This window comes from Lissotriton vulgaris, unplaced genomic scaffold (genome assembly GCF_964263255.1).
Source record: "Lissotriton vulgaris unplaced genomic scaffold, aLisVul1.2 SCAFFOLD_1323, whole genome shotgun sequence".
Taxonomy (NCBI): domain Eukaryota; kingdom Metazoa; phylum Chordata; class Amphibia; order Caudata; family Salamandridae; genus Lissotriton; species Lissotriton vulgaris.
Genome location: NW_028253179.1, coordinates 280,054 through 305,653, shown reverse-complemented (window position 1 = coordinate 305,653; position 25,600 = coordinate 280,054). Strand labels below are relative to the sequence as shown.

Genomic DNA, 25,600 nt, shown 5'->3' with positions numbered 1-25,600 from the left:
GTTTTTTAAGATCTCTTCATTAAATGTGTGCTCATTCAAAGCACAATATCATGCCATTTTATCTGCATAATGGTTGCCAACTTTGACGTAGTTGGTACCTTGCTGATGAACAACACATTTCATAACATAAATGTGTGAAGGCAATTGTAGGGACTGCAAAAGGTTCCTCACACACTCCCCATTTCTAATGGGTGAACCAGAGGACGTCATGAACCCACACTGTGACCACAATTGCCTGAAGCATTGTATAACTCCAAAGCTATGCTGACTAACAGTGTAAATTGTAGGTTAAACCTGTTCTAAAATGGTGCACGCTTCTTTCATAGCTATGAGCTCTGTAACTTGTGTGGAGAAGACTTCTTGAAACCATGAAGCTTCCACAACTCCTCCAACTGTGGATACAGCATTTGCAGCTTTTAGATTTCTTTCATTGTCTCTCAAAAAAGAATCATCATGATCTGATTCAGAAAGCGGCTCATCTGAGTTATCAGGATGAAGCTTTGTACACAACTCAGTCACATCCAAGGAATCATACTCAGCTTCATCAACCACATTGTCCTGGCCAGGCAATGGCATCCAAGTAGCCAGGTTCAACACTGTACACCTCTTAAGAGTCACATTCTCTGCACCCAACAAAACCTGCTCGTACTTAGTCAGACCACTATTGGTCAGATACTATGTTCGGGTATGAGTGAACAGTATCTCCACTGAATGGAGCACGAATACTGTCCGTGGGTAACACATGACCATACTTACACACTTCTTAAGACTCACGCACGTAGATGCACCCCTTTCAGACATCCAGGCAAAACAGCCCCAATAGGGTCAACCGTCCTGAGAAGTAGGCGATAGGCCTGGGATTGCTTCTATGCATTTGTGTCAACACCGAGAGAGTGCAGCCTTGTCTCTCCCTGCAAAATAACACATAGCATTTTGCTGGTGCCCTGCAAAGGCATTCTCACAGCTCTGTGAAGGCAGTCATGCAATTACCATCTCCTGGATCAGACACATATTTGTGTGTCAACCTCTGAAGAGGTTTTGCTGTAAAGGAAAAATTCACAATCCACTGTCTACGATAGCCTTCCATTTCTAAGAATATGTGAAGTTCCTTTTGGGAAACTGGAGGATTCATGTTAAGAATCGCTGAGATTCTTTCATAAGACACTTTCCTCTCTCTTCTCAATCGGATGTCCTAAGTACAGGACTTCAGTTTTGCAAACTTGTATCTTGGTCGGGAAAACATTATATCCATTTTCTTCCAGATGATTTATCAAAGCAATAATATCGGTTTTTCAAGTTTCTCTCATAGTTGACGACACAAATAGGTCATCAATATATTGGACCAATACTCAGTGATTCTGCTTTTTCAGGGATTCATGATTCTTTTTGAGTATCTGAATAAAGATTGTGGGACTTTACGTACACCACTGTGGGACTCAGCACAGTATCAAAACACAACTGCCGAAATGGAAATACAAATAAAAATTGGCTATCTTCATGTAATGAAATTGAAAAGAAGGCCTGGCACAATTCTTTGACTAAAAACCATTCTGCCTCACATGGAATCTGGAATAAAATCACAGCTGGATTCGGTACCACTGGACAATACGGAACAATGACATTCGCAAATCTTGCACAATGCGATACTTGCCATTCGGCTTCTGCTAGCTCATAATGGGAGAGTTAAACGGACTTCCTCATTTCTCCTTCAGAATCCCGTGCTCAGTCATTGAGTCAATCACAGGAGTAATTCTAGCAATGGTATCTGGAGACAAATTGTATTGTAGGATTCTTGGGAACTCTGCATTTGGTTTGATTGTAATTCTGAATGGGTCGAAACTTTTAAATAGGCCCATACCTTTACCTGTAAAGCCCCAGACTAAAGCTAACACTGTCTCTCTCATCATCATCAAACTTCTCTCTCAATTCATCAGGCAAATCCTCCCACATCAGGAGAGGATATATACCCACATCTGATTCTTGTTGGGCAAGTTTGAAAACAACATCCTCATCTTTCGCATGGAATTCAATTCTTCTAGATGTGCAATAAATTGAACAATTCAGTTTACAAAGTAGATAATGTCCAAGCAGGTTGACTACACGTCTGTCACACATCCAATTTGATGATGATCCTCAATGGATCCTTTTTTTACAGTAAGTGGTTCTGAGTTTGTGGTAGATAATGTTTTGTTAGTAACTTCTATAATTTAGATACTTTCTCCTGAGTCAGGTAGGTTTGGAACCTCTGCTGTTCTTACAGTGGAGTGGGTAGTACTACTGTCAACAAGGGGATTCCCATCCACTTCTCCATCCACAAGGGACCACTCTGGTCTAACGCTAGAGCAGTCCTCCTCCCCCTCTGTCACCATAATACTAATGGGTCCTGGTCACTGACATTCAATTTGATCAAATATTGCTGTGCTAACTTTTGATTTTGGTAGGAACTTTGATTCAAATTGTATCTTTGCACCTAAACATTCTGTTGTGCCATAGAAGCTTGTGGCATTCGCATTTGCTGTGATGCATTGGAATTCTGCATTCTCTGTCCTTGCACCAGTTGAGTTTGTCCCATGTTATTCCCCGATCTTCATTTGAATTCTAGCTTCGTAGGTTAGCCAATTTAGCCATTTTAAAACTGGAGAGATAGGTGCATTTCACTTTGTGCCCGTGATCAATCTGGCTGCTGCGTTCAGTGAAGCCGTTAGGGGAGCCAGAGATTATTTAGGGAGGCCACATAGCGTAGCACTGCCATAGTCAAGTCTCGGAAGGACAAGCGCTTGGACCACTTGCTTGAAATCTGCTTGCGGTAGGAAATGTTTGAGATTCCTGAATGTTCTTAGAAGGCAGTTATCTCCCTTGCACACATTGCTAATGTGAGACTTCATATTCAGATGCTTGTCCAGAGTCATTTCTAGGGATTTAGCTGAGTCAATAATGCGGGGGTAGCAGTTGAACGTGGTGAGTTGGTTCATCCATAGGTCGATTTTAGGAGTATGTTTTGGAGGAGAAATGAGGACGAATTCTGTCTTGGAGGTGTTTAGCAGGAGGTGGTTCTTAGTTAACCAATTTTGGGTAGTCAGAAGGGTAGAGTTGAGTGAAGTGATGTCCTCTGGAGAGGAGATTTTCAGATAGAGTTGGGTATCATCTGCATACATATGGAACCACATGTCCAAGGATTTTAGAACGTTGGCTAATGGTTCCAGGAACAGATTGAAGAGAATGGGAGATAAGGAGGATACTTGGGGAACCCCCATACTGACTGTGGATGGCTGGGAGAGTGAGTGGTTCGCTTTAACTCTTTGGGTTCTGTGTTGCAATAAGGACGCAAACCAATGCAGTACCTGACCTGAAAGGCTCATCCTATGCTCCAGAATGAATAGGAGGCTGTCATGATTGACAGTGCCAAATGTGGAGGAAAGGTCAAGTAGGATAAGGAGGCAGGATTCATTTCGATCAAGCATTGTTAAGATGTCATCTATCACTTGAGTGAGGGCCGATTCAGTGCTGTGCCCACTACGAAAGCCTGATTGATGTTGGTCCAGGAGGTGGTAATTTTCGATGTACGCATATAGTTGTGACTGGACGCATTTTTCCAGGAGTTCGGCAAGAGTAGGTATACTGGAGATAGGTTGAAAGTTTTAAGATCTGTACTATCGCCTGTGTTTTTTTAATATAGGTGTTACCTGAGCCCCTTTTAGGCATTCTGGGATCATGCCTTGTGACAAAGAAGCATTAACAATCTTTGTCCAGAAGGGGGCCATTTTGTCCTTAACTAATTTGAAGATGTTAGGTGGTAATGGGTCATTGAAGTGATTAGAAAGTTTGATAATCCGAAGTACCTTTTTGATATCATTTGCATTGAGGGGGGTAAAGATGTCCCAGGAAGCGTTCTTGATACCCCAGCGAATTGGTGTTGTCTTGTCTAGTACGGCCAGTAGGGGTGTGGGTTCATTGGGTGGCAATAGTGCCTTCCTGGCTTCCAGATCAATGTTGATGAGCCTAGTTTTCTCCATAAAAAAGGCAGCCAAATGAACACATGAGGGAGGTCTGATGTCCGAAGCTGATTGGTTAGGGGCTGCTACCGATTGTTGTTGAACCAGTTCAAATAGTTTCTTGGGTTGATTCATCGCTTGGTTAAGTTGGGCTCTGAAGTACTCCGCCTTGGCTGTCTTGATTTGTTTGTTATATGCACTTCTTGCTGCTCTAAGGTTTTTTAGATGATCAGGGGATGGGGTGGTTTTCCAGAACCATTCTATGGCCCTTAGATTGAGCCATTGAACCATAGTTTGGAAATGTTTGCAGGTGCATTTTTTTGTTGGAGTGGGGCCAAAGAGTCCATGATGTTGGAAATAGAAGAGTTGTAGAGAGCATGGACTTCAGAAAGTTCCGATTGGGGAGAGAGGGCCTGATTACAGCGGGTTGCTAGTTCAGCTGTATTGAAATCTCTGAGGTCCCAATTCCAAATCTTTGGCATGGTTTTTTGTGCCTTACTCTGATAAACTTCTGAGTTGATATGGAAGGAAATGATGTGATGGTCCGACCAATCACATGATATGATGGAATCCAATGAGATGGATTGACATTTGGAGATGATGAGGTCTAAGGTTTCCCCTTTAATGTGAGTAGGCTGGTCACAATGTTGAATCAAATCGTGGTCGTGTAAGAAGGAATTTAGGCATGAGACTGCATGATCATTAGTGTTAGACCAGTGAAGGTTAAAGTCCCCCAGGTAGATGTGCCAGAGATGATTTCCATTAATTGTTCAATGAAGGGGAGATTGTCGCCTGTGGGGTGATAGGAGTGTGGTTTGAAAACCAGATGATTGTAACTGGAGATGTTGAGACAAAGGTATTTCACAAATTACCGGCGAAGATGACTCTGAAAGGTACTCCGATGTGTACAGGCTAGGCCACCACCCTGCTTCTTATCTCTGTCAAGACGAATTATGTCTTGTGTGGGGGCACCAAGAGGTCGAGAATTGGAGTGGATGAAGGGTTGAGCCAAGTTTCTGTGAGGATAATGATGTCTATCTCATTCTGTTGAATGAGGTCGAAGATCTCGGAGATGTGTTTGCTTGCAGACCTACAATTAAGTAGTATGCATTTGAGTGGGGCCGGACTATGGGGGGGGGGGTCTGCGAGATATTGACTTGCTTGAGGTTATCGGTATTTATGACTCCGCAGTTGAGGTACGGTTCTCTGTTAGGGTTAGAATGAATGGTTTAGATTATTCCATTTGGAATCGTGTTGTGGTCAGTATTGGACGAATAAGGTTTGAGAAGACTGATGATTTAATTGGGCGTGAGACAGGACATGCTACTTGGACGATAGGCTGTGTTAGGTAGAGGAACAGATTTGGAGGTGGTAGGTGACTGGGGATGGTCGCGGGGAGGTGTGTCAGTGGCGTTGGCGGGGGCTTTGGGCCTGTTCGGCCTAGCGAGGAGGGGGCTTAATAAGGGGAGATATTCAAGTGAAAGGGTTTTCAAACCATGGAGTTCGAGGGAGAGGAGGTGCAGCGGGAGGGAGATATTGTCCAAGCGTGCCAACAGGTCTGGGTGTTGGGAGAGGGGAGGAAAATAAGTGTGGAGACCTGAAGAGGAGGGAGGGTGACTAAATGTGCTAGAGGGGTCCGACGCAGTTATGGTGGATACACTAGGAGAGGGTGTGTCCCTGAATATGAGCTGTGTTCCGGGAAGCATGGACCAGGATGTTGATTGGGCGTGGAGAGCTGCGGAGGGTGAAGGGTGCTGATGAGTGTTACAGGGGCCTGTGGCAATAATGGGACAATCATGAGGGGGGGTTGGTCACTGAATGTTGGAGGTGTGTCAGGAAGTATTGATAAGGAGTTTGGAAGTGGTGATAGGGTTAATGGTCGCAAAGTATGATTCATCAGTGTTTTAAACCCTTCTGCAGCCTGCAGGGGCAAGGGAAGGGTGGTGAGAGAGAAGGGGTGTGAGGATGAGGAGGGGAGTGGGAGCATTGAATTGGAGTGAACTTGAAGTGTTTATTGTTGTATTTAGTCGCCCTGGGGTTGAATAGATAGCTACCATGCTTTCGATCTTCAGAAAGAGTTTGTCGAACTGCTCTAGGTTTCGATTAGCAGCTTAAATGAGAGCGATCCCATTATTATAGATAGTAATGGTGAGATCTATTTTGTGGATCGTGGAGGGAGTGATGGCAAGACTAAAACCATGGGGTGTTTTCCTTATCTGTGTGCACTGGAAAAATTAAATGAGTTTTCCACCATTGGGCTCTCTTAATCGTGGAGATTAGGTCGGACATGGTGTTACCATTATACATACTGAAGTATGTGTCTGATATAAGAATTTAGTTTTTTTTTATTAAGTTATATTTGAATTTTTTTATGCATTCTTAGTGAGGAGAGGTGGATAGGTGATCTTAAAGGCACTGACTCCAACTTTAGATAGCTATCCTTCAGTCAGACTGCTGGTGTTGGCAGCCATGGTGAGAACTGAGATTGCAGGGATGAACCTAGTCACTACCGATTTACAAAAGGGGGTGGTGATGAACAGAGTGTCTGAATTGAGCAGACCACTCTTACCCAGTCCAAAGATCAGGGCTTGATCCATCACCGTTATTTATCTCACTGCCCCATCCCAGCTCAGAACCTGGCTATATGCAAATCAGTCTGTCCCTGCCCCAGTGCATCATGGGAACAGGGCAGACTAAACTACCAAGCCAATTCTTTACCAGAAAGGAGACAAGCTACCGGGGACCGGTTTCTGGCATTTCAGCCGTCTTCGGCCCGGCTTGCTTGAATCCTGATGGAGCAGTGAGAAAGGGACTCATGTCTGAGTATACCCTGCCACACCTATAGTGGCCAAAATCGATTTACAAAAGGGGGTGGTGATGAACAGAGTGTCTGAATTGAGCAGACCACTCTTACCCAGTCCAAAGATCAGGGCTTGATCCATCACCGTTATTTATCTCACTGCCCCATCCCAGCTCAGAACCTGGCTATATGCAAATCAGTCTGTCCCTGGCCCAGTGCATCATGGGAACAGGGCAGACTAAACTACCAAGCCAATTCTTTACCAGAAAGGAGACAAGCTACCGGGGACCGGTTTCTGGCATTTCAGCCGTCTTCGGCCCGGCTTGCTTGAATCCTGATGGAGCAGTGAGAAAGGGACTCATGTCTGAGTATACCCTGCCACACCTATAGTGGCCAAAATCGATTTACAAAAGGGGGTGGTGATGAACAGAGTGTCTGAATTGAGCAGACCACTCTTACCCAGTCCAAAGATCAGGGCTTGATCCATCACCGTTATTTATCTCACTGCCCCATCCCAGCTCAGAACCTGGCTATATGCAAATCAGTCTGTCCCTGGCCCAGTGCATCATGGGAACAGGGCAACCTAGTTACTACAGCATTGACGAGGGCAGATTGAATACTATAAAGTTCCCAGTAAATAAAAGTCAATAAAAGTCAAATCTAGCCATCATAACATTCCACCGGCCATCTTGTATAACCAGGTTTGCTCCTCTATTCCTAGTTGTTGTTTTTTATAGTCCTTTATCTAGTTTTAGTTCACTATCACTAGACTTTTTTGTAGTCCTTTTTCTAGGTTTAGATCTTTTTGTAGTCCTTTTTCTAGTTGCATTCCTTTTTGTAGTCCCCTTTTCAAGTTTTAGTCCTTTTTGTAGTCCTTTTTCTAGTTTTAGTGCTCCAACACCATAACAAGACCTTCACCCATATCGGGGGTCTTGGTTTAAGGGTAAGCTGTAATTTTGGTCTTCCCCTCCAGGCTAATAGGTAGCCTCCATTTTGGAAATCATTGATAGGTAATAAGGGCTGGAAATAATAAAAAAGGTGAAATACCCCGTGGCGTCAGGCTTCAGACGAACCCAAAGAGTATATGGCAAATGTGATAAATTAACTGTGACTTTGCCGCAGGCACTCCATCGAGTGGTGAGTTAAAGTGTAATGTTGATAGAGAAATCTACTCGTTTGTAGGAATAAACCGGTCTTGTGCCTTCGATTGAGGTAAATCAGGCTTCGAAAGTGTGGAGCACAGCTGCGATGAGGGTAAATACAGCTTGGGCGAATTTCTCTTGCGCGGTCCCTTTAAGAGTAGATCAAGCCAGCCTCCATTCTGCCAGCGCTGTCTCCTATCCACAGCAGAGGCTTGCAGAGAGCTGCGTCTCTTGAAACACCTCCCCGTGGGATTGCAGGCACCCAGACCACGTGGGCTACTAACTAGGACTCGGTGCAGTGCGAGGTGTGCTCCCAGCCCGCTGCTCCGTTGGTCGCCCCCTGCGGTCAACAGGCACGGGGGACCCGATGAAGAGCTCCCGGACCAGGTCCATCTCCACGGGAGTCTGACCAATCTCCAGTTGTCTCCTCGCAGCCCGACCTGGCGCGGGCACCCAGAACGGAAAGAGCCTGACCCCGCCTCTTTGGTCCGGGCTTCTAGGAGTCACCGTACTGCTGGGGACTCGAAGCGAAGGACTCCGGACAGTGCAGGCTCCCCGTTGTCAGCTGTCCGTGATGAGGCGACCGTCGCGTAGCAGATGGGACGATGGAGGTAAGTGGGACGCAGGGCAGTGAACGAAAGGGGTTATGCGGTGATAATGGCCAAAGTTGGTGATCACCCAACCCGGACCTCACTAGGTGAGCCCCTGTCCAGATTCTATTGATGTCCCTGTGCACTTGAGATTAGGGGTTGCTCTGCTGACCTTTGGGGAAACTCACCAGCTCTAATTACCGCCCTCCTTGACTCCGCTTTGTTCTGCCACTCGCCGCCGCAGCTCCTGGTCCTGTGTAGGTCTCCCTCCCGCCGCCGCAGCTTCTTGCCACACTAGCGTGGCCGCAGAGAGGGGGGCACTACACCACCCGAGAGCCTTCACGGCAGGAAGCCGCCATCGATCATCCCGTGCCCGGAGACGCTAAAAGCAGAGCAGAGCCCCGGTGGAGCGGGTTGCTCTGCTGACCTTGGGGGAAACTCACCAGCTCTAATTACCGCCCTCCTTGACTCCGCGTTGTTCTGCCACTCGCCGCCGCAGCTCCTGGTCCTGTGTAGGTCTCCCTCCCGCCGCCGCAGCTTCTTGCCACACTAGCGTGGCCGCAGAGAGGGGGGGACTACACCACCCGAGAGCCTTCGCGGCAGGAAGCCGCCAGCGATCATCCCGCGCCCGGAGGCGCTAAAAGCAGAGCAGAGCCCCCGCGTCGCGGGATCACACGCGGGCCGCGCCGGGCTAAGCCCAGGCAAAGGGCAGGCTATCTGTGGCCATCCGGGGCCAGAGGAGGCCAGGCCGGGCCACCCCCTTAACACTATCAACACGGACTTGGACTGGGACTCAAGCCTAACAAAGTGATCTGGAAAGTTGCTAATACCATAATCATTGTAGTACCCTTGGTGTGGGAATATCATCCTATTCTGGCACTCACAAAGTTCTTGAATAATTATATAACAGATGTACATTTTAGAGGTTGTCAAATAAGAGGTGAAGTGTTCAAGTTTTTAACTTTATTTTATTTTTTGTACTATGAGTAAAATGACTCGTATGGGACGGCAGGGGTATGGGAAGTGGGGACTTTAGATGCATATCTCCAACTGATAGAATCAGAGGTGACCAAGGAGGTAGAGCTTACAGAGAGGTGGCTCTCACTTGATCCATTTAACCTGACTGTAAATCCAGCCTTAGTGATAGAGACAACAGGAGGGAAACAAGTATGTCCACTAATGACGCATGTGTTAATACCCTCAACTCAAGAGGATCTTATGCAGTCTATTCAAATAGGTAATACTCTGTGTTCCCCCTCATCTAGTTCCTCTCCTTCGCCACCCTCTAAACGCACAAGACAATCAAGGGCTCTAATGGGCCCTAGAGCTAAAGAATTACCCAGTAAAAGGAAAGCACATAGCGCTCCTAAAAGTAGCTGCCAGAACTCGAAACTAGCAAGGAATAAAAACTCTGCTCATGGGTTGGGGTCACATACAGAGAAAGTTATGGATCCAGGAAATAACACACCCAAGGCACGGGGAGGAAGTTTTCCTTGGGACCTCGGCTAGGTACTAACCATGTAGGTATCGATCCTGACTTCCTAAGGCAAATGGAGGAAAAGCTTAGGGCACTTATTGACCCAGTTATGGTGAAACTGGAGTCACTAGACCATAGATTAAATGTTTTAGAAAGGCACTTACTTAAAGAGCGTCCGATTTACAATAAGACACAACCCAATGACGAACCGCCCACCAATCTTCACAGCATCCCCCCCATTGGTCCGAGATGCCCCCCTGTGGTCCCTATGGCGAATATAGTGGCTCCTCCTTTATGTAATATTTCTGGAGCAAAGCTGGGACCTTGGGGTCCCGTAGGGAGACTACAGGGAGTGGGTATTAGTCCACCAAAGGAAGTGTCTCTCCATCTGCCTCCGGAGGCATGTCCCTACTCGGTTATTCTGGCGAACGTTCCAAAAATCACAGATGGAACAGAGGAGCATTGGTCCTCTCTTAAAATAAGGCACTTCATTTTTTAAACACTAAAACTGTGCTAGGGGATCACCTCTTTAAAGAGTTCAAAATGGTGAGAATGGTTGCCTGGGTAGGACAATCATGAAAGGATATGGAAGGTGATTGCGTAGTTTTGAGTTTCGGGTCCCAAGGGATGGTGAGGCATATTCTAAGGCAGGCAGGATCCTTTAGGATTCGCCCAGATTGCATCAACATTCTACCTTTGGGTTATTTTTATCAACCACACACACACTCAGGAATTATTAGAGGAAGAGACCACTCATCCCAGGAAAGTCTTGCCAATAATTTTCTCCCTTTGTGGAATAGATTTGAGGCCTTAAGCACGCTGGATCTTAATGATTGACTGCCATGTAAACAAGATAAGAATCCTCCTGGATTAAGATCAGTTCAAGTACATGGAGAGTTATCATCCCCAGGTCATAGCTTACCTGAAGCAAACCCCTTTATTATGGTAAAAAGTGTACCTTTGGGAAGACCTGTCAATAATAGCCTGCATCAAGATCTTTCAAAAAATGAGCAAAGATCTCCTATTAGAGGGGTAGGTGATAGCGGGTACTATGGCCAGCAAAAAATTGGTAATGCTCCTGATGTTACATCTTTGGTCTCATGGAATGTGGCTGGCCTTAAAAGCAAGGTAACATCACAAGACTGGCTGTCCTTTCTAGACAATAAAGACCTAGCATTAGTTCAGGAAACTTGGTTAGTTGCACCAGAGTATAGACCAGGTTACCTCACCTTCTCCAAACCAGCGACTCCCAGTATGCAGAGCTGATTCAAGGGGGGTTTAATAACCTGGGTTAGACAGGATAGCAGACACATAGTCAAGAAACTGGACACTAATAGCAATGAAATCCTACTTATACAAACTCAGTGCCCTGAGTCCAAGACTCTTTTTATTTTTAATATTTACTCAAGGGGTATGCCGGGGGTAACCCTCAAATACTATTGAACAGTTAGAAGCACTTCTTGTGCTCTATAATGGAAAAGGTAACATTTTAGTAGCTGGAGATTTTAATTGTTGTTTTGAACCCCTTGATAGTAACGACATAGATCTTACCATGGAAGAAGATCGTCCATGGGATATTCCACAGTTGTCGATACCACCTGTCAAAAAGTGGGCGGAGGCAGCGCTCCAGCTTAAAGTTCTATGTGTAGAGCATGGGCTATGAGCGACTAATGGGAGAACAGTCTCTGATAAATTAGGGGCCTTTACTTTTAGTAATGGTATATGTAAGAGCCGTATCGATTACATCCTCACTAACAAAGAGAATTGGCCCAACATTAAGGATATGAGGGTAGTTGAGAGAGTCGCAAGTGATCATGATCCACTGCTCTTAATCTTTCAGCCAATCCCATCTAGTCACTGTGAGTCACCCCTGATGGTGTTGACATTGTCCTCTCTAATGACACAAGGAGAATTAAATGGGCAAATTGTTTAGCGAGGGATGAAAATATTGTGGCAATAAGGGAATTGACAATACAGGCAACAATTGACCTCCAAGAATATATTACTCAGGAGGATGTGGTTGCAAATGTCATTCCAATCCATACAAATTTTTTTAACCAATTAAGGGAATTTTTTATAAAAAAGGTGTCTACCAAACAGAAGAGGCCTGTTAAAAGGGAAGAACAGTGGTATGGGAAGCCATGTAGGGATGCGTATAAAGCCCTGGCAGAGGCAATTAAAACAAAAGATAGGGATATAATAAAGAATGCCCGTGCCCAATATAAAAAAGTCCAATATGATGCCAAACGAACTTGGGATGAGGAGTACTGGAGGGATCTGTGTTGTGCCAGCAAAGGACGTACCATGGGGACCTTCTGGGATATGGTTAAATGGGGGTGAGGGATCCAGAGGGGAGAACCAATTAACCATGTCCCGCCCAACCTCTGGGTTTCTCACTATGCGATGCAGTTTGCCCCTTTGGAAACTGACAACGAGATGGACGCAGAGCTCGTCCGCTCTTGCAAGGATATCACCCCGTTACATTTTGAAAGGATTGAGGTTGAAAAATATTGAAAGTTATCCCGAAGGGAGAGCTCCAGGCATGGACCAAGTGCCAGCAGACCTATTTATGTACGATAAGGAGGTCTGGGCACCATACAGTCAAACCCTTGCAAATGGCATTGCCAAAGGCTCACCCATACCGACTACCTGGAAAGGCGCCAAGATCATTCCGATCTTTAAAAAGGGGGAGCGCTCGGATCCAGGAAATTATAGACCTATAGGTTTAATAGACTGTATTCAGAAGGTGATAGCAAGGCTTGTTTTGCAGAGAATCCAAGGGTGGATTAAGGAGGAAAAAAATTGGCACCTCTCCAAGCAGGGTTCCGCAATCATACAAGCACAATAGACCAAGTTTTTAGATTTGTTTTAATATATTGGCATGTGGTATTGTAGGAGGGGGTTGGGGGGGCTGTGCCGGCAGCTGTGCTGGCAGGCTCCAGACACCTACCGAGGAAACCGAGATTCAAACTCATACAAATATTTATCAAACAGAGGGCCTATCTCTCACCTGATAAGATAGCTAGATATTTCCATATTGACACCTCTACATGCCCGTGCTGCCAGAAGCTAGATGCGGACCTACTCCACATGCTCTGAACCTGAGCATCCCTTCAACATTATTGGCAGGAAGTAGTCACAACACTAGCCTCATGCACGAACACACTCTTACCGCTGTCATGGGAGATTTGCCTTCTAGGACTTTATGCCAGATTAAAAAACAATAAGGTCACCTCGAGATTCCAGCATCTGGGTTTAATCACTGAGAAAAGACTCATAACAATAAAATGGAAACATGCGGATCCACCAGAGGTGGCCGGCTGGAAAATTCACTTGTAATATGGGAGCAGGCGGGGAGCATGGCACTGCACAGGGAGGAGACTGCAGGGCTTAACAAATATCCTATAGCGCAGGGTTGGGACACTATACTAACTGCCCTTCAATGTAGTGACGCAGTGGAAGATTAGGATGCACAGTCCGCTGACCAGCAACAGACACAATAGTATCTGGCCGCATGATTACGCGAAACTGTTGCACTCCGACGCATAGACAATTACATATCCATAAGATCCCTGGTACATTACTAGCGCTCATCAGGACCCTACACATTTCCGGGAATGGAGGTGCCCACTGGTGTTTTTATAGTTATTTGTAGGTATGCGCCTTAATTTACTCCCCCGACTAGGTGAGCCACTAGGTAATAGTGTATAGACAAAATATCCTCATGCTCAGATATGAAACAGCGACCCAATTTATATCTAATGGATGGCGGGTTGTTGTATTGTAAGTTTTAGTTTTCATTATATTTTTAAAAACAGGTCTTATTGGTATCCACAAGTGACTTCCTATCTCACATTGTCAATATATGTTATTCTATTTATAATGATGTTCAAATCCGAACGGCAGGCTAACTTTTTGTGCTAGGATTTCATATATATCGGGTATTGCGGTACCGGCCCGGGTTGGATATGTCCTGATCATGCTGTGTATGACCTTGTTTATGATTCATAGACTATGATGTAGCAACACATGCGAGCAATAGCACACTGAGACCTCTCCACACATGTCCCACACAATGTATGTACCTGTCAGCAGGAATAGTGTATTAGCATCGCCTTAACACTGTTGTAGCATATTTTATTGTTTGTCGCAAGTGTTTCATATTTTTGCAGTGGACATCTGGAAATGCTGTATGCAAATGTGATGCCAGTTATGATAAAATCAGAAAATACCAATAAAGATATTTAAACAAAAAAAAATTAATGGGGAGGGTTGCCTTAATTGCGAATGGCACTTTGTGATTCTCTATTAAGGAATATGTAGGATTCGCAAATCTTTTTTGCAAATCCTTCATGCATCTCGTTTTGCGATTCTCAAATAGCGATTCTCTAAGAGCATCGCAAAACCCGACTTTCATACATATGCCGCTAAGCCACTTTACTCAACATATTTTTTTTTTTAAAACCATCATTATATACGTAAAAAAGCAACATATGCATTAGAAATTCAATGGTACAACTAGTTTATATGCTTGTATATATGTTTTCTCCATCTGCACTTTTTAAAGCACCCTTTTACACTACTTCCATCAGACTTGTCTCTCTTTCATGTGTTACTGTCTAATGTGTGCAAAACATACTTTCAGCTTTTCGTCTCTTACACCCACATGCATTAAAGTCAATTGCATTCGCAAACGGTGCGAATCGCAATTTTCGCCGTTTGCGAATGCAATTGACTAATTTGGAATGCATCATGCATTTTGCAATATTAGGAATCACAACCATGTTGCGATTTCTAAAATTGCGATTGCATTTAAGAAATCGCAATTTCAGATTTCTTAAATGCAATGCATGATCATTTTTTAATTGCGAATTTGCAATTTGCAAGTGATAAAATAGCATGAAGGTGAACTTCATGCTAATTTACCGAAAACTTTCAAATATGCACAAATTGCATTTTTGAAAGTATTAATTTACACACACACATGCCCTTTGGGCATGTGTGTGTGTAAATTGCATTTGAAGTTACATTTCAGGGGTGCAGGGAGGGGTTCTTTGGACCACCCCCCTGCACCCTTGAAATTGCATTCACATTTTGCGAATCGCAATTTGAAATTCGCAAAATGTGAATGCCTTCCCATTCATTCCTATGGGCCTTTTGGCCCATAGGAATCAATGGGAAGGGTTTTCCTTAATCCGATTCGCAAATTGTGATTCGCAATTAAGGAAAAATACCGAATCGCAAATAAAAATGCTAATTTTTAATGCATAGGTATTTGCGATTTCTAAATTGCGATTCCTTAATTTTCGCAATTTAGGAATCGCAAATACCAACAATGATGCATGTGGCCGATAGTTCGCAAATATGTTGTGTATAATGATTTTTATAAATCGTGCTGCATCAGGACCTAATTTACTTTGGTAATCATACACTTCTGTATAAGTTTAATAGTTTTAGGGATTCACAAACTATGTGCAAAAATGTAATAACTTTGCACTTCCTTTACTTATGTGTGTGCACTGAACTCTGAGAAATGCAATCAAGATGGAGATCTCCTCACAGATAAGTATAGGAATTGTGGGATCGTAAAACTCAGTACATAGTTTGTCAATACTGAAAAGTAGTAAACTTACAAAAACGCCTTAAGTTAACTTTGTGAATCTGGACTTGTCTGACCACTTGCCATCACACACTCAAATTCCATTTAATTAGGAATTCTATCTCCTATCAAGAGGTAATATTTCCACAATATTAAAAAATAAAGTGGTATTGAAAGAGAAAATCTCTATAGAGTTAGTATGAAGTAAGGACAGAGGTTAATAGAGTGATGTGTTTTTCAATTACAATGAAAAATATTCAGTAATTGCTTAAACTTAAACTGAAAGCAGCAGAGAAATGTAATATGAGAAAAATACTAAGAAAAAGGTTTCAATAAAAAACATCAAATCTATCCAGTGGAGGCATTGAGAGCAAAAATTAAGGCAGGTGATATTCAGTAGAGATTCCACCACACACCCTTTGGCTCTTAAACATATGTATGTTTTAAGTGAGGATTGCGTGCAGCCTGGAAGGTGCTTCAGCATGTGTGAGCCCTTTGTGAAAATATTAAGGCACTACATTGCCCTGGCAACATATTCTTAGTGCAATGTTTATGGTCAAAATATATTTATATTTAAGAAATATCACATTTATTCTTATTTGCTCCGGACTAGTGACAGAATAGGCTAAAAATATTACAGACCTACTATCATTTGAAAATACAAAGTCCGCTTGATAGCTCAAAATCTACAATGATGGCTCATGTAACAAACAAAAAAAAAAAAAATGTGCTACAGACCAACATTTTATTAGTAAGACCTGTAGTATAATGGCCTGCATAAGGTATTGCTTTTAGGCGACTAGGATTTAATTCATGTAATCAGTACATTTATATGTGGAGTTTTTCTCATTTGACTTCATAACGTGCTTCCCCAGAGATTTCGGCTTGAAGCATGGGTATAATCAAGTGATCTATAAATTACCTTTGAATCATTCAAATTGAATTATATTTGGAAATGAGAAGAGTGAATATTCTGTGAATAAACTTAGTCAGTTATGAGAACTATCTGACATTTAGAGCCATCTACTCAGAGTGATGAAAATGTCATACATCTAAAGTATTTTCAACCTTTACATCTCATCTTCAAACGGTGGTAAAAAAGCTATGTAAATTATGATTCTGGGTGTGCGTGTATGCAATTCAGAATAGGGAAATTGTAGTGGTAGTTTAATTCATGGACAATGCTTGGTGTATGTGAATGCTTGTTTCTTATTTGTTCAGATTTATTTTCATTTTTTTCCAACAGCAGATGAACTGGAGAAACTGTTGATATCTTGATTAGTTTCCTCGTTTTTGTAGAGATCTTAGTTTTTTTTCCATTTTTAGGTCTCGCCCTGAGTAGGCTGCGCTTGCGCAGTCTCGCTGGGCGAGAAATTATGTCTTAGAGTAGGGAGGTAAACGAGCCAGCTCTTCTCCATTGGCTGGCTTCCTAAACGGTGTCCAGCCATTGGAGAAGAGCTCTGCCTGTCACTCTCATACCCGTCCGTTTCGGATTGAGGAGCGTGTTTTTTGCTGTCTTTTCTATCCGTGACATCATCCGTCATTCAACAAAAAACACGCCCCCCAATCTAAAACGGACGGGGCTTAGAGACAAAAGGCTGTCTCATGGCAAGCTCTTGGTGGATGTGTGCAGTTGTCACTCAACAAAGGAAGCTTGTTAAGGAAAGGTGCAACAGTTTGCATTTCGCCACTAAGTTGCACGTGCGCCGACTCTGTGCTACTCTTCGGAGAGTGTTGTTGGAAGTAGCACCTTACGCTACAGAAGGACTGAAGTTCCCATAAATCTTAGGCCGCAGCAGGTCTATATAGACAGCAGGACTACATTTCGCAGAATGTTTTGGTCTGGTGGCTCTCTTCCGTGCTCTTGCCTGACCCCACTGCAGTCGACCAACCCCACCCTCGCTGATTCCAGGTTCCAGATCTTCCTTCGTGTTCCCAGCAGCGATCCTTATCAAAACTCCCGGGCTCTGCGGCTCTTCCTCTCTCTTGCTGCCAGAGGGGCTGCCCATGGGTCTCACTGGCTGCCGGGCCGGGGGCTGGCCCAGGGTCGATAAATAACCGTGGGTGCAGTGTCCCAAGTGTGTGACATTGGGATTGTTCAAGATGGAGCCGGGGCTCGTGGCAGCTGCAGCAGCGGTAGTGTCCGGTCTCTGGCCGTGTCCAGGGTACCCTGCAGGTATGGGCTGCGGGGCTGTGGGTGGACATTAATGAGGAGGTAGAGGTTAGAGACACAGTCGCGGATACCTTGTTTACAAGGGCGCTTGTTTCCATTGTGCTGTGACGCCATGTGGTGCGAGAGTGCGGCGTCCCAAACAAACTTCCCAAGCGGAAGTGAGCACGCAGTGTTCGCCTTTTACAATCTGCGCCAGTGGTAGTTTCCTTGCCCCAAGGCTGAGGACAGTTCTTCTGAGGTGTTTTTTCCCCAGGACTATGTATACTTGGTGAAGTACTTTGTTCCAAAATTCCCCATCCAGTATTTCCGGGAGTCCTTGGCTTAAATATCTGTAGAGCATCTCCACTGATCCCACTGCTACATAAATACGTTTTGCAGGTGTAGTAAGATCACTTCTGCAACACCACGTCTTTTTAGGTCTGAGGTGGTGGTGGTTGCCCCCCAAGTACCGGATATCCCGCCTGTGAGGAAGGGGCTTCATTGAACTTGCGCCCCTCAAACTATTTTATTGGGGGAGGTGGCTTTCCGAAGTACCCAAGTATTGTCTTCGTCCTGTCTCTGAAATTGTAGAAATGTGCACAGCCAGCTACTCCCATAGTGGTACTGAACTATAAATTTGTGGTAGTAGGAGCTATGCATCCTGTATAGTGCATGTGTGTGTGGCTCTGTGTGCGTGTGTGGCTCTGTATGTGTGTGTGTGTGGCTCTGTCTGTGTGTGTGGCTCTGCCTGTGTGTTTGGCTCTGTCTGTGTGTGTGGCTCTGTGTGTGTGTGTGGCTCTGTCTGTGTGGGTGTGGCTCTGTCTGTGTGGGTGTGGCTCTGTGTGTGTGGGGCTCTGTCTGAGTGGTTCTGTCTGTGTGGTTCTGTCTGTGTGTGTGTGTGACTCTGTCTGTGTGTGTGTGTGTGTGTGGCTCTGTCTGTGTGTGGCTCTGTCTGTGTGGCTCTGTATGTGTGTGTGGCTCTGTGTGTGTGTGGCTCTGTGTGTGTGGCTCTGTCTGTGTGTGTGGCTCTGTCTGTGTGTGTGGCTTTGTCTGTATTTGTGGGTATGGCCCTGTCTGTGTGTGTGTGTGTGTGTGTGTGAGTATGTGTGTGTGTGTGTGGCTCTGTCTGTGTGTGTGTGGCCCTGTCTGTGTGTGTGTGGCCCTGTCTGTGTGTGTGTGTGTGTGGCTCTTTCTGTGTGTGTGTGTGTGTGTGTGTGTGTGTGGCTTTTTTGTAGGGGGGTCTGTGTGAGGGTGGCTCTGTGTATGTGTGTGGCTCTGTCTGTGTGGCTCTGTGTGTGTGTGTGTGTGTGTGGCTCTGTCTGCGTGTATGTGTGTGTGTGTGTGTGGCTCTTTCTGTGTGTGTGTTGCTCTGTCTGGGTGTGTGTGTGGCTCTGTCTGTGTGTGTGTGTGTGGCTCTGTCTGTGTGTGTGTGTGGCTCTGGCTATGTGTGTGTTGGGCTCTGTGTGTGTGGCTGTATATGGGTAGCTTTTTTGTAGGGGGGTCTGTGTGAGGGTGGCTCTGTGTGTGTGTAGGTGGGTCTGTGTGAGGGTGGCTCTGTGTGTGTGTAGGTGGCTCTGTGTGGGTGGCTCTATGTGAATGACTCTGTGGGTGGCTCTGTATGTGTGTGTGGGTGGCTTTGTGTGTCTGGCTCTGTGTGTGGGTGCAAATGCAATAGGTCTCGCATTTGCGAGAGATTAAGCTATTGGCATTGTATATGATAATGCCATTTATTTATATGTTTTAAAAACAAAAACATAAATAAAAATAATGTCATGGGCAATGCCAATAGCTCTAACTTTAACAATGCAAAGACCATTGCATTGTAAATGCTTGTTATTTATTTTGTGGTAATTTATTTTAACCCATCCACTTTATTGCCTCTTTAATTTCTTTTTTCAAGCTGGGGTGGTAATGCACAAATTGGCAGCTGTTCGGCTGGGATAGTTTACCCTTTAGGAATCGTGCTGGTGGCCTCCGATGGACAACTGCATGCCCCCACCAAGGTGGGCCTGTCCCTCTATTGGATAAGCAAATGCCACGAAGGTCTGCTGCACTTCACAGGCCTCCTTTCCTGTATTTGTACTAAATCACGGTGGGTTGCAGTTTTCAGCCTGCCTACTTAATTCTTATTATATATGCTTTTTGCAGCCCACTGCACATTTGGGATTGGTTTTTAGAAAAAGGAGAGTATGTTTTCCAGGTTTATATATGTATTGTTTTAAGGTTGAGTCCTGTAATCATTGATTCAGATTTCCACTCAAGAAATAGGGTCGGTCCAGTTTTAGAAAAAATAGAATTTTATTGAGGCAGAATTGAACATTGACAGCCGACACGTGTTTCGCCCTCTGTGGCGAATTGCGCCAGGGCTTTCTCAAGGCTAAATTCAATTTCTTTTTGACATTCTGTTAAATTCTCTAGTATACATCATTGTGGATATATACCACAATAGATATCTTGAATATTTCAATTTGGAGTTAAATCTCCCGCAAGAGCGTCGCGTGTCCACGAAAATGCCGCGCGCGGCAAAGAAGTCCCGTAATCACTGTTACCGGACTTATTTGCCGCGCACGGCATTTTCGTGGACACGCGACGCTCTTGCGGGAGATTTAACTCCAAATTGAAATATTCAAGGAATCTATTGTGTTATATATCCACAATGATGTATACTAGAGAATTTAACAGAATGTCCAAAAAAAATTGAATTTAGCCTTGAGAAAGCCCTGGTGTAATTCGCCACAGAGGGCGAAACACGTGTCGGCTGTCAATGTTCAATACTGCATCAATAAAATTCTATTTTTTCTATTGTGTTATATATCCACAATGATGTATACTAGAGAATTTAACAGAATGTCAAAAAGAAATTTAATTTAGCCTTGAGAAAGCCCTGGTGTAATTCGCCACAGAGGGCGAAACACGTGTCGGCTGTCAGTGTTCAATACTGCATCAATAAAATTCTATTTTTTCTAAAACTGGACCGACCCTATTTCTTGAGTGGAAATCTGAATCAATGATTACAGGACTCAACCTTAAAACAATACGTATATAAACCTGGAAAACATACTCTCCTTTTTCTAAAAACTGTTCAATTTCAAAACTCCAAAAGGTCCAGAGTTTTTGAGTATGTTTCCTCCGTCTTCATAAAAACTTCCATGAAAACAGATATAGTTCTGGAATCTTTGGACCTTTCATCCTCAGCTGTTATGAACATTTGGGATTGGACCTATTAGGATATTTTGGTATTGCAAATTGCATTCGTGTTTGCAAACCAGTTGGTTTGCACAGAGCACATTACCAGTTTGCAAATGGAAACGATAACTCAGGCCCAATCAAAATACTTACTCTCGACTCTGTTGCACATACAAATTTAGGAAGTTGCAGATTTACAGTTTGAACTACAAATCATGAACAATAAACAAAAGTAAATGATAACCAAATTGGTAAATTAGCTGTAGTTAATGTTGTTTTGTAGGCTTCCTAAATGTGTATGTGCACAGAGTCTCGGAGTAAGTATTTTGATTGGGCCTGAGCTTTCATTTCCATTTGCAAACTGGTAATGTGCAATGTGCAAATCAACTGGTTTACAAATACGAATGCAATTTGTGGTGCCAAAATGTCCTGATAGGTCCCATCCCAAATGTGCAGTGGGTTGCAAAACAACAAAAATACATGCACTGCGTTTGGGCCGGCGCAAACAACAAACAAAAGGCATGGCAACCACTGTATTAACCTGGCGTGCCATGCTAGGGAAAAAAAGCAATGGTGGAGAGCATGTCCTTTAATCAAATAGTGCTCGGACACCGTAATTAAAGTCTACCGAGCAACAACACATGTAACAAGGGGTGTACTGATGGGAGGTTACAAAATGAGAATAGGCGGTATTAAGGAGATACTAATAAGCCTATTGACCAATGAAAAGCCACAGTTTACAAAGAACAATGACACAAGCCAATGATAAATATGGGCGGAGAGTGGGCGGGAGCTTCATGTCCATACCTGAATACAGCATGCCTCGCAGAGCAGCGCATGTGCTGGCAAGGCTTGGACTAAAAAAATTACCTAGTGACCTGCCATCTGTACACTCCTGCTGTTCCCAACCTAGATGGGCTCCCTGCTCACTAACTGAGAGCTGGCCCCACACTAACAGGGACTGTGTGAGAAATGCTTGTCAGTGTGACCTCGGTTCCCCTCTCAGCAAGGAACTACAGGCACTTGTGCTTACTAGAGACAAGGCGTGTTGTGCAGGCTCAGTGCCACCCTTTTTAGGTCTCGGCCAGACAGTGGATGTGCTGTCTCGAAGAGATGCGTAGTCTTCCACCTTTGGGATTCAGCCCTCCCATTGACTTTCCATTTGGTTGCTCCATCGTTGTTCTCAAATCCTTTGTCCCCATTTGTCCATGGCATGAATGTGCACGCCTCTCCCGTGTCTGGCCATCCCCCATAGCAAGGACCAAGTGTTTGTGAACATCCACTGGCTCCCATTTTGGGAACTACTTTTTTCTTTGTCTTGGAGCACTCCACGCAGTGCTTGTGTTTTCAGTTCACGTGCTCTGTCTCTTTTTTGTTCTTTATTGCAGTTTTATATAGCACAAACACCAACGGAATGCATCATTAGAGCTCTTTATGTTAGCGCCAGTTCATTTACACAAAGGCACGTTCATTTAGACACTTTTGTTTTTGTAGGAACAGGGACATTAAATGATTTGCCTAAGATCCCAGGATGCTGTGTCGATACCTGTCCTGAATTTCCAACTGCAGGGGCTCTTTGCACTTAAAAAAAAATATTTAAAACTGTAACTTTGAACAAGTAACTCTCCGTGCCGTGCCATAATGCATCGTATTAAAATCATAGATTTCACTAGTTAAAGAAATACCCTCTTCGAGTATTTTATAAACCTTATCACTCTCTCTGTCTCCTGTTTTTTTTTTTCTTAGATGCAGTTTTATATAGCGCGAACACCACCTGAATGTAGTATTAGAGTGCTTTACATGAGCGCTAGTTACTTTGCACAAGGTCACATTCGTTTTAGTACGAGTTGATTTCCACAAGATCACAGGATGTTGTACCAACGATGAGACTCGGATCCGGCTTCCCAGCCACATACTCTGGATCTCTGGCCTAACACAACATTATCTCCCCCTATCCTGAATCTCTGACTGCAAGGGCTCTTCACACTTTTTAGTGCCCCAATCTCCACAGTAACTGGCCCTATGCGGATCTGTAAAAGGCGCGGTCAGTGGCATACCGGCTATCTGTTTCCCTACTGTGTACAGAAGTGTGATTCGGAGTGATTAGCCACTGGATCTGAACTCAGGAGCCTGGAGTTGGGTTTCGACAGGAATCATTAACTGCAACACAGAGAATTATTATGCAAGAATTTGAAGAATTCTATTCCCTCTGGATATATTTACCATCAGCAGGCAGCGAAGGCACTGGCCTGCCAGCCTATTACATGGGCTGATGGCCCTTGAAACGAGCCTTATTTATTTATTTAGTTTGACTATCGAAATCAGCTGGATTATTTGATGTATCAAGTGTTGACAGTGAGCTAGTTAATCCAAGCCACCACCTGCCATGGACGGGCTGCTCTAAGGGTTTCCAAGGCCTGCGCCTGTTTTTGGTGAAACTTGACATGCTCTGAAATTTTGGGACTTGTTTGGGCTCCTGTAAAGTGCTTTGGTAGCTTCAGAGCACTGAACTAAATGAGTCATTCCCGTTGTCTTGTTTAAACTTGCAGTTAGCCATTTTTCCCTATTTGTCTGATTGTCATCCAACTGTGGTGACTCAGTTCCAGTTTTTTTTTAATAATCTACTGCATAAACTGCCGCCCCTGAAACACATTTCATTCTTCTCTCCATCTGAACATGCACCTCTTCCCTGTTGTGCCAATTTTGCCACGGGTTTAGGCGAGGGCATGCAATCAATAAAAGCAGGCCATAATTGTTGTCCAGCATTCCCTGCAAAGCCGAGCTTACAATCGCAACACTGGCCATGAGGGTTCTCTGGCAGCAAGTGGCCCTGAACCTCCCCTCGACTACAAAGAACCCCCCACGCCTTTCATAACAAGGCGTTACATCAGTTTCTACGGTACAGCTCAGCATGTCCCCCCCCTTTATAAATAAATGTCACAAAAGATTGAAGAAGGCAGGCGTTCCTGTGCAGCACACCATTCTACAAATGGTCCCGTTATTCTGCAAAACAATATGAAAAAACGCTAAAGCAAGGAATTCTAGTAACAAGCGTACAAGATTCACAGATGGTCAATTGTATGTAATTTGTAGCCTTTTCAAATGGTTTTCAATACCACATAATTACACTCTACTCAATACCACATAAATACACCCTACAAAAATCCACTCTGTCACATGGCAACAATCCACATAAATAGGCTCCACACAACGCCACATAATTCCTGTCTACATAATTTCACTCAATGTCACACAGTTCCACACCACACAATTCAGCTCTATACATTTCCATTCCACACCACATAACTCCAGAATAAACCACATATTTCCACTCCACAAAACAATTCCACTACACACCGCATACATCAATCCACAGAACAGAATTCCACATCAAACCACAATATTCAAAACCACACCACATAATTCCACTCCACTACATGCCATTCCACAACACACAATGCCACTCCACTTAATTCCAGTACACTCAATACCACATAATTACTATCCACATATTTACACTGCACAATTCCACAACAAGCAATTCCAGTCCAACCTACATAATTCCCCTACACGCCTCATAAATCCACTGTATTCCATAGCTCATTGCTATAAGACATTGTCATTGACAACGCCAATAGCGCTCGCATTGCCAAAACCTATTGGGTTTTCCAATGCTTGTTCTTCCATCTCCCAACCTCTGTGGAGATTCAAATTTTGTCTTGCCTAGTCTGTAGGTAGTGTGATATAGCTATTCTTCGAAATCAATGTTTTACTATTAGCCAGTAGACTGAGCGCATCATGTTATGTCTTTCACAGGGTCAGCTTTAGCAGTGGTGGTGCACGGTGCAACAACGTTTTTTTGGGACCCTCCACTTCCCAATTACCTCCCTCTCCACATATTCCCTCACTACCACCGTACATCAGTGGCCCTCATCTCTTCTTAGCCCCTCTTTTGCATGCATTTCATTTGTTTTATACCCCTACACATACCAGTGTAGGGTGTCAAAGCACTTTATATCACACACACATTATACAGAGACAATGAATCGTATGTGTAAATCAGTCTACAGGAAATGTTACATAAGACAATAAAGATTACAAGGGGTAGGAGACAAATGTCATCACTACCTCTAAGCAGTATATTTGAGACATACTGTGGTGGGTGAGGTTGGCTTAACTAATAAGAATGTGGTTTTTGCCTAAACAAACCATTTTTAGCAAAGTCTAGTAAAAGGCTAAGGGGAAAAAAAATAACGTTCTAACCAACACCGTGCAGTTTGTGTGCAGCTCTTTGAAGACAGTTCATAGGTCACTGTGCTATAATTCTATTCTATTCTGTATGCATTTGCAGAGCACATGGCTACCCATAGGTGTCGTAGCACTGGCAACGCAACACAGAGGACCAACCGCTGTGCTAAGAGGGGGAGTACATTTTTAAATAAACATGACCTTTGAAGTTTATGGAATTTGCGTTCATTCTTGGTTAGTCTCAGAGTAAGGTGAAGAGAGTTACATAGTTTAGCTGCATTGTAACTGAAAGATCGCCCCCACTTCTTGCTCTTCGAATGGGTCCAACCGCCACCAAGAAGGCATCCAAAGATCAAATAGCTCTGGCCTGCCTGTATGGGAATAGCAGTGGGATGTGGATGGGGGAATCATTTT

General features: G+C 44.1%; 1 protein-coding gene across 1 annotated transcript in view; it reads left to right on the top strand.

Moving 5' to 3' along the window:
• LOC147661127 (evC complex member EVC-like) overlaps nucleotides 1-25,600 on the top strand; it is a 354,890-nt gene that overhangs the window by 131,506 nt on the left and 197,784 nt on the right. The gene's annotated exons all lie outside the window — the stretch shown is intronic.